The following is a 10,313-nucleotide window of genomic DNA, read 5'->3' as shown; positions in this document are numbered from 1 at the left end:
AGCTGAAAAGACGAAGACGAAGAGGAGGAGGAGGAGGAGGAAGAAGAAGAGGAAGAAGAGGAACATATAACGGTAACTGATGGAACAAAATTTAATAATATAAGGAAAGGAAGAGAGAGAGAGAGAGAGAGAGAGAGAGAAATATCTTACGAATGGGATATGAAGAAACAATATTGACCGAACGTGGAAAATGGCGAGAAGGAACAAATAAAGAGAAGAAGAAGAAGAAGAAGAAGAAGAAGAGGAAGAAAAGACGTGGAGACAAACGGATCGTGAGAAATAGGAAATAGAGGTGACGAGAGAGAGAGAGAGAGAGAGAGAGAGCTCATTCCCTCGTTTCTTCCAGTCCAAACACACTTCGCTTCCCAAACGAACGAAATCCGGGAAAAAAATACACACACACACACACACACACACACACACACACACACACACACACACACATTGACGTACACACATATTTCCCTCGTTCCTTCCATCACCTCCACACCTCTTCCTCCTCCTCCTCCTCCTCCTCCTCCGTCTCTTCCTCATCCAGCTAATCCACCATCCATCCTCACACTCTTCCCTTCCTCCTCCTCCTCCTCCTCCTTCTCCTCCTCCTCCCCAGGGCTCGGCGGGCCAAACCTCAGTAAACAAACAAAACAAACGAACAAACACACGGAGAAGGCGCGGCGTCCTTTGAGCGAGGTGTTTGAGGCTCAACATTACCGACCCATTGAGGAAAAAAATCACCCTTTTCCTTTCCTTCTTTTTTTCTTTTCTCTTTTTTGTTTCTTTTCGTTTTCTTTTTTTTTTTGGACCTAGTTTTCGCTTTCTGTTTTCTTTTTCCTTTCTTTTTTTTTCTCGTTTTGGGGCATTTTTCTCTTTTTTTGGGACCGAGTTTTCACTTTTTTAATATTTTTACTCTCTCTTCTTTTTCGTGTTCTTTCCGTCTTTGATTTTATTGGTTTCCCCTTTTCCTAGAACATGATTTTCACTTTCCTCTCTTTTCTTATTTCATTATTTCATTCTCTCGCTCTATCTCTTTCCTTCTCTCTATTTTCTTCCTTTTCCTTATTTTAGTTTTATGTTCGTCTTCCCCTCAATTACGTTTCTTGTTACTCTTTCATTTCTTCATTTACTCTTTTCTCTTTTCCTGTTTTACTTCCTTATTATTATTCTTTGTATGTAATTTGGACTTTCGCACATTTCTTTATTTTCCTTCCTTTTCTTTCTCTTCTTTTTCTTCTTTTTATATATATGATGAAACGTAACTTTGGCTTTTGTTTTATTTGATAATTTCTTTCGTTAACAATTTTATGTGATTTCCAACTTTTTTTCTTTTTTTTTTCATCTTTTTTTCTGTCATTTTTAGTTCTCTTTCGTGTTTGCTTTTCCCCAATACCTCTTTTTTTTCTTTTTTTCTTTTTCCTTCCCATCCGTCAGGTATTTCATGCAATTTCTCCCCATCATCATCCTCAATCAAGTCAACGGTTTATTTCTTCTTCCTATCATTATTTCGTCTTCTTCTTCTTCTTTCTCTCTTAATCATTATCTTCTTTTCCTCTACTTTCTCTAATCTTCTTCCTTCTTCCTCTCTTCCCATCAGTATTTCTTTCATCTTCTTCTTTCGGTGTTTAGATAATAATTCAACTTCCTTTTTTTTTTACTTCTTCTTCCTCTTCTTTTTCTTCCTCGTCGTATTGGATGGAGGATTCTGGCGCTAATGGAGACCCCTGATTATGTTTATTTTACCATTTCTCATTTCCTTTATTGACTCCGGCTCTTCCTTCCTTTCAAATGTTTTTTTTTTCTCTTTCTTGATTCGCTCGTTCGGTTCCGTCTTCCTTCCTTCCTTCCTTCCTTCGTTCCTTTGTTTGTCTGTCTTCGTTTCCTCTTCTTTCTGTTTCTTTTTCTTCTTCTTCATCCTCACATCATTTGCTTTCCTTATTCGCTTCGTCTTCCTTCCCTCCTTCCTTCCTTCCTTCCTTCCTTTGTTTGTTTTCCATTTTCTCTTCTTCCTCTGTCTCTTTTTTCTCCATTCCCACATTCCCCTCCTCCTCCTCCTCCTCCTCCTCCTCCTTCTCCTCCATTTCGACCTTCACCTCCACCTCGTCTTCTTACGCTTCTTCCATCTCATCCCCTTCCTTCTCACTATTCTTCCACCTCTTCTTCCTTTCTTCTTTTCCTCTAGTTCTCTTTCGCTCTCTTCATTCTCTTCGTCGTTATCTTTCTCCTCCTGTTCCTGTTCCTCTTCTGCTTTGCTTTTCTTCTGTTTCTTTTTATCTTCTTTATTTATCTATTCTAACTTTTGTTCTTCATTTACTTCTTCCATTTTGGTTTATACCCATCCTCCTTTCCTTCCTCTTCCTCCTCCTTCTCTTCCTCTTCCTTCTCCTCCTTCTCCTCCTCTAGCACCCTTCCTTCAACACTTCCTTCCTTCCTTCCAGCTTTCTTTTCTTCTTCTTCTTCATCAACTTGAGACCTTGAGACCTCCCGACACTCCGAATCTTCAAAAAAGCTTAACTTCCACAAGGATTCAAACCCTCTGAACACCTTCCCCTCTGCTGTGATGAAGCCTCGGGGCCACTCTACCCTACTTCCCCTCCCATACCCCACCGGCCCCCCCTTCCCCCCTTCCTTTCACGACCTCACATCCCTCCCAGGAAGTCAAACATGGGAAGGTATTTCATTTTGCTCCGTACGTCTCTCTCTCTTTTTTTTTGGTGGGAGGGGGTCTCTCTCTCTCGCTCTCGCAACAATGGGGTTTTGCTTTTCTTGTTTGCCAACGCATGAAACTCAAGACAAATTGTGTTGGCGAGAGTATTGCTGGTGGTGGTGGTGGTGGTGGTGGTGATGGTGGTGGTGGTGGTGGTGAGTTTAATTGAGAGAGTTCGCATTATTCTTCCTCTCGGGGGAGAGAGAGAGAGAGAGAGAGAGAGAGAGAGAGAGAGAGAAGGTAAATAAACTGAGACGCATTAGTGTTGATAGAATAACTGCTTTAAAAAGGATTAGTTCATGAGAGAGAGAGAGAGAGAGAGAGAGAGAGAGAGAGAGAGAGAAAGCCAAACAGCGTCCAGGCTCAGACGAATTGGACGTCTTTATCGAATGCTTTAACTCTTTTTTTCTTTTCCTTTCTTTTTTATTTATTTTCCTTCACTCTTCATTGTCCTCCTTTTCCTCCTCCTCCTCTGCATCTTCCTATTTTTCATTATTATTTCATGTGTCTATTATTCTCTTATTTATTTCGTACTTTTATTTGGCTTTTTTATCATTTAGCTCAATTTTGATATTCGGAAACTCAACAGAATCGTAACTCCATTTCCTACTGCAAATTTATACGCCTCTATTATTTCCCGTCATCTTTTCTCGCTCTATTCAACGTCGGCAAACTCCTAAATATCTTTCCACTAAGTCCTTTGTTGTTGTCTGTTTGTTTTCTTTTCTGGTATTAAATCTTTTCTGTATATTCTTCTTTATCCAACCGCTTCCTCACTTCCTTCTTAACCTTTGCAAACTAGATCTCTTTTCAGCAAGTTCTTTATTGTATTTTTTTCTGTTATTTCTTCTCTGGGACTTTGATATTTACTGTAAGCCTTCTCTTTTATCTCTTTCTTTTTATTTATTTTTCTTCACCCAGCGTAAGATCTAAAAACTGAGTACCTATCTTCTACACACACTAAGTTCTTTCATGTTATCTCTATTATTCCGTTCTCCTTTCCTCCTTTCTCCTTTTATTTTTTTTCTCACTCCTCGTAGCATCTAAAAATTGAGTACCTATCTTCTACAAACACTAAGTTCTTTCATCTTATCTCTGTTATGCCTTTCTCCTTTTCTCTTTTCTCTCTTTTTTCTTCTTTCATTATCTTTTCACTTCATATACCAGCTAAAAAAACTGAGTATCTATCTCCTACACATAGTCCCTTCATCTCATCTCTTCTATTCTTCCCTTTATTGTGTGTGTCTATTATATTTCTTCACTGGGACATTGATATATTTTCAGCTTTCTCTTTTCTCTCTTTTTTTCCTCTTTTTTTATTTTCTCACTCTCATAGCATAGAAAAACTGGGTATCTATCACCTACACCAAGTCCCTTCATCTCATCTCCTCCATTCTCCTCTCGCCCTTTCATATCCTTCTCTTTTCTCCCTTTTTCTTCTTTTTTTATTTTCTCACTCCACATAGCATCTAAAAAACTGAGTACCTATCTCCTACACCAAGTCCCTTCATCTCATCCCTTCCATTCTCCCCCTCGCCTTTCATATCCTTCTCTCCAAGCTCAAACCTAATGTAACGGCCGCCGGAATGGGTCTTGCATGTCATTTGAGATAAGCGGGAGTAAAGCAGATAAAGCTATGAGTAAAGATATGTTTAAGGTGTCTATTAAAACCCCGAACCCAGTGAGAGATTTGTTTATGATGCGCCGATCCTCCGCTGGGGTGTTTTGTGGTCGCGGCGGGGTGCGACGCGGCGAGGCGGTCCCTGAGTACAAGTTGAGTTCACAGTATCTCCGCGAGTGATGCCACCGCTATTAGTACTCAGCTGAGGGTCCTTGCCGCTTGCTGGAGTGTGTTTTATAAGAGAGAAAAGTTGCAAGTCCCATGAAATTGACCTGTTTGGGGTCTTGAGAGGTTTCCTGAATTAAGCTTTCAAGAGTATGTTTTACAACTTCATCGGAGAGACGAAAAGGCCCATGGAAATGTTACTTTTCTAGGTAGTATTTATGTATAATGTTTTAGAGCTCTCGAGGGTTTTTGAAGCATTGTAATCAGTTTTTAATGTTCATTGGAGAAGCGAAATGGCCAATGGAAGTGTCGCGTTCTGCCACGTACTTATATATCGTCTTTTCAGAGTTTCCGAGGGTCCTAGGAGCTTTTCTGGTTAGTTTTAATAGCTTCCCAGAGAGGCTACAGTTCCAAAAGAGTGGCGGGTTTAGTATAGTACTTATATATACTCTCTGGTAGCTCTCGTGGGCCCTTGCAGCTTTTTTCTTAACTTTAAACGCTTCCCGGAGAGGCTTAAGTCCCTCAGAGTGGCGGGTTTAGGGCAGTTTCCGCTCCAGTGTCTCCGTGATCCAAGAAGAGGCGAGGCATTAAAGGATCTCTTTGTGTCCGGCTGTTCAGGGAAGCACCGCCGTTCTTCGGGGTAATGGCGGTGCCCTAGTAACCTTTTTTTCGGGTCTGGGTAATTATTCGGTTTAGTATCCTTCTTGGCGGGGGTTAAGGCGTCCCTGTTACGTTCCGAAGAGCCTTAGAAAAAGAGTCCTTCCACGTACCGCCGGTGAAGGAGAAGAGAAAGCGTAGAGGCAACACCTGGACTCCTAAGACGATCATTCCGTGTTTGGTAGTCCGTCTTGGTGACTTGATACGCCTTGTCCAGCGCCCGAAGACTCTTAGATGCTTCCACCTTTCACATCAACTAATTCCAAAGACCCAAAATGATATTAATAGGGTTCTGATGAGTGTTTCTTAAGGTTCATGGTACAGAATACTTGTCGAACTACCACCAGGGTCACAAAACTACCCATGGAAATCCCCCCACAACCTCTACGAGAGCCTTGTCTAATGAGCGTGCTTGGGCGACGAAATGGACAAGAATATGGTCCTTAGAAAACGTAGCACCAGATGAACTTCGAGGCGGTCTTTCTCTCTGTCTGGAGTCTGTTTGTGGTTTGCCTTCTCAGGGACCTCGATACTCCCAATCCCCGCCTCCTGGTCTCTGCTGGGCGGCGGGGCATGACAAAAAGAGGACTCCGAGGCGGTCTGTCCCTCTGTTTGGTGTCTGTTTGTGGTTTGCCTTCTCAGGGACCTCGATACTCCCAATCCACGCCTCCTGGTCTCTGCTGGGCGGCGGGGCATGACAAAAAGAGGACTCCGAGGCGGTCTTTCCCTCTGTTTGGTGTCTGTTTGTGGTTTGCCTTCTCAGGGACCTCGATACTCCCAATCCCCGCCTCCTGGTCTCTGCTGGGCGGCGGGGCATGACAAAAAGAGGACTCCGAGGCGGTCTTTCCCTCTGTTTGGTGTCTGTTTGTGGTTTGCCTTCTCAGGGACCTCGATACTCCCAATCCACGCCTCCTGGTCTCAGCTGGGCGGCGGGACACGACAAAAAGAGGACAACCACTTAAGAATGACTTGCGCATGCGTCTCTTCACGCCGCGGCAGACACGCTACTCCCCCACACAACACCCCATTATCTCGTCTTTTGTTCTGAAGAGAGGCGACAGTTAGAGTCTCCAAAGACCCCAGAGGCCGGCCGCGGAGGCTAAAAATGCCGGCTCCTGGAGGGAAAGCGAAAGGTCAGCTGCGTGGGAGAGTCTCAGGATGCCTCTGGGTGACGCGTCGTGGGATCCAACACCCTATGCTAACTGGCGTCTCGTGAGTCAATGAAGAGACGCCTCCCATCACGTCCTTCTCCTCCTTCCCTTCCCTCCTCTCCCCTCCGACTCCTCTTCCTCTAATTCCCATTTTCCGACATCTTCCCACACACAACCTCAACCTTCCTCCTCTTCTTCCTCCTCCTCCTCAGTCCTCACCAATACCGCAACCACAGCCTTTCTTGCCCTCCTTCTCCTCCTCCTCCTCCTCCTCCTCCTCCTCCTCCTCCTCCTCCTCCTCCTCCTTCCCCCCTCCTCATCCGTCTCTGCAGTCACAGCCTCCTCTTTCACCTTTCTCCACCATAACCACCACGTCTGAATCTTAACATCTCCGTCTTTTCCCTCACCTTTCTCCACTCTTCCACCCCCTCCACTTCCTCCCTCACCCCCCCACACAAACACCCCACACTCACACACTTAACACACCCTCCCCTCTCTCCCCTCACCTTCCCATCCTCTCCCATCCCCTTCCCATCAGCGCCGACTCAAGCATTTTTCACCGTTCCTCTTTCAAGCGCTAAAACACGGGCGTACAGTAATATAAAAGGGCCGAGTCGCGGAGGTCCTTTTCAGCGCCCCTTCTCTGCCGGCCGGTCAGTCAGTTGGCCGTAAAATTCCCAGGACGGACGGAGCGAACTCGTGTGAGAGGCGAGACACGCAGGACACACAAGGGCCCTCATCCGCCTGCCTCCTCGACGTCGACTCCTCAAGAATAATCGATGTCCACTTATTTATCCGTGAGAGAGAAAGAGAGAGGGAGGGAGGAAGAGATAGAGAGAGAGAGGAAGTGACGGCAGTGGTGGTTGAGTTGATGGTTAATTACGTTGGTTGTTATCAGAGGAAGTTCACGTTATAGTGGTTAATTGGTTGGTTTATGGGTTGTGTGGTGGTTCGCAGAGAGGGTGGGGTTTTTTTTGGTCACGGTGGTTTCTTTGTCTCCTTATTGGGTTTTAATTGGGTTTTATAAAGAGAGGTTTTGGATTACAAGATCTCATTTGTAGATTTTGAATTGGGTTTTATCAAGAGGTTTAAGATTGTAGGGTTTCATGTGTTGTTGTATTGACCTCTTGCAGACTCCTAGTGATCTTGTGTTCTTATGTTAACTGCAGTAGTTGGGATGGCATATGTGGTTTATTCAGAGAAGGATTAGTAATTGTAAGTCTCCCAATGAGTTTAACCCCTCGACAGCGGATTTCCTACAGTCAGACCTCACCAAGCTACTGGAATGGAGCAAAAATTGGCTGTTATAATTCATTGTAGAAAAATATAAAGTCCTGCATCTTGGGAGGGGATATCCAGCACACCAATACCACATGGGAAACACTCCACTATCCACCACAGAACCAGAGAAAGACCTATGCCTATAATGTTACCAGGCTACCAGGGAAGGCCAAATCCGTGCCAATCGCTGCGGACGGGTTAAGTTGCTGCTTTTTATCATGGGAGGTTTAAGTTATGGTGGATATTTCCCGTTTTATTTTGGTTTTAATGAGGTCAATGTGACTAAGGTGGTTTTCTTAAGGTAATTTCAGTTCTAACCCTTACACGAATTTGAGTCATGAGTTATAGAGAGAAAAAAAACACTGATATTTGCCGTCTCATTGATTTTAATAAGTTCAGTGTGACTAACGTCGTTTTCTTAGGTTGGTTTAACATTTTAACACGCACGAACTTAAACCATGGCCGCTACAGATGAAAGAAGAAGCAGTATCGTTATGTCCACGCTTGAGATTTACACTGTGGTCCGTATTCTAAGACTCCTCCACCTCTCACATCAACTATTTCCAAAGACCTAAAAAGAAATTAATCGGGTTTTCATGACGTTTTTTTTTTCAGGTTCATTGTACATAGGAAGGGTCAAAGTACCACCTGGGTCATAAAACTACCCCTGGAAATGCCTAAAACTCCTACGAAAACCGTGTCAAATTAATGTGTGCTTGAGGGCCGAGATGTTTAAAAATATGGCTGTGTCTTAAGGTGGCTTTATAATGTAACTAAAGGGGCTTCTCGTGGTCGCTTAACGCTTAATCTTCACACAGAATTGAGTCATGGCGGCTACAGGAGAAGAAACGTAAGACGCATTGGTATTTCCATGTCCGAGAATATGGCTCTGTGTCTTAAGGTGGCTTTATAATGTAACTAAAGGGGCTTCTCGTGGTCGCTTAACGCTTAATCTTCACACAGAATTGAGTCATGGCCGCTACAGAAGAAGAAACATAAGACGTATTGATACTTCCATGTCCGAGATCGACAACATGAGTTCAGGTGATTTTCTTAAGGGGGTTCAAAGTTTAACCTTCACACACGGAATTGAGTAATGGCCGCCGCAGAAGAAGAAACACAAAACGTATTGATATTTCCGTGTCCGAGGTTAATATTTGTTTCTGGGGCGCTTGGAACCGTCGCCGCCGCTCCTTCACGCACCCGAGAATCCGCGCCGAAAAACTCTCCTCCTCATCTCCTCTTGATTGGAATCCGGAGACGCCGCGACTTTTTGACAGCGAGAAACAGGTAAAGTCTGGACGCGATAAATTGGTTTCCTTGTGGACGAGGAGATGAGGACGTGATGATGGGAAGGAGGCGGAACCGGGTGCATCAATAGACATGACTGTTCCTCCGTTCCTCCATCACGTCTTCAGGTGGTGCTCACGTCCCTCGCACCGTTTTCTATCACCGGGACAGAGAATGGACACGCGCGGCTCCACTGAAAACAAGACGCACGCCTCCACACAAACTCCAACCCTTCGTCAGGAACTTAAAGGTCAGGTAACGTCGGGAGCGTGAGATGTGATGCCACCAGGAGGGAGAGGAGTAGGAGGTCACTGGACAAACGAGTCGCGGGAACCCTCGAGTGGGAGAGACAATGACTTCGGGAGGCGAGACGCGCGTGTAAGCATATGCATTGTGGCGGCGTTTTGCTGTAGCGGCGAAGCGACAGGCGTATGAAAGCCGACCACCACCCACCCACCCCCCTTACCTCCACCTCCTCCTCCTTCCACATAACTCCAACCTCACTCTTCCCCACTCCTCCCCACCGCAACATTGCAGACACCCTCCCAGGCTTGTCGGCTCCACACCCCCTTCCCCAGCCTGTCTTCTCTCGCCGTGTCATGTCCCCATACCCCTGTTCGGTCCCTTCCCCTGCCAGCCCTGTCAGACCCCGGCCATACACACCATAGAGACCCACGCCCCCTCCAGGCCCCTGTCAGGTCCCCGCCGTCTGTCGACTCTCGCGCGCCGCCAATGGAAGTGTTATCAGAAATTTCAAACCGAACTTTATGGGCGATGGAACAGCCGCCACCTGCAGATAAATTCCGTATGCAGGAGTCGCTTGTCAACAGCCCGGCCGATAACCTCCGCCCCTCCGGTTCCGTCCGCACTTCGCCGGCAGACATCATTAGGACGGGTATAATTTCCTCGCCCTCCTCAAGTACTTAGAACAACATTAAACCGTAATTGAGCCTAAAAAGAGCAGCAGAAGGAGGAGGCGTGACTATCTGATGGCCTTACCGACACATCTCCATCTGGGTGCGGGGTAAGAGCGGGAGTGAGAGCGGGGAGGGAGGGAGCCTGAGGGACGCCGTTAGCAGCAGGTCGGTGGTGTTGGTGGTGGCGGGGGAGGAGGCGCGGCGAGGTGCGATGTGGGCCATGTCACTCAAGGCAGATGTCGCTGGTGAAACTCCGGCAAGATGGCGATAAGAAGACCGGGGCTGGAGACGGGAATGCGCCGTAGGAGGACGTGCTCTGTGTAGCGCCGAGGCCCGACCCAGGCTCCCCGGCACCCGACACAGCGACACCCGGATAGGAAAAGAACGCAGTAGTAGCCCGTCCTCACTTTAGAAATTAGGTGCTGTGCTAAAAGGAGCCAGAAAACGAGGCTATACTGTAAGAGGACGAGTTTTCTTAATGCTTCTTAACGCAGACGATAAAAAAATCAGCATCTGGATAGCAAAAAGAT

Source organism: Eriocheir sinensis, chromosome 38, assembly GCF_024679095.1.
Source record: "Eriocheir sinensis breed Jianghai 21 chromosome 38, ASM2467909v1, whole genome shotgun sequence".
Taxonomy (NCBI): domain Eukaryota; kingdom Metazoa; phylum Arthropoda; class Malacostraca; order Decapoda; family Varunidae; genus Eriocheir; species Eriocheir sinensis.
Note: the sequence above shows the minus strand (reverse complement) of the source record.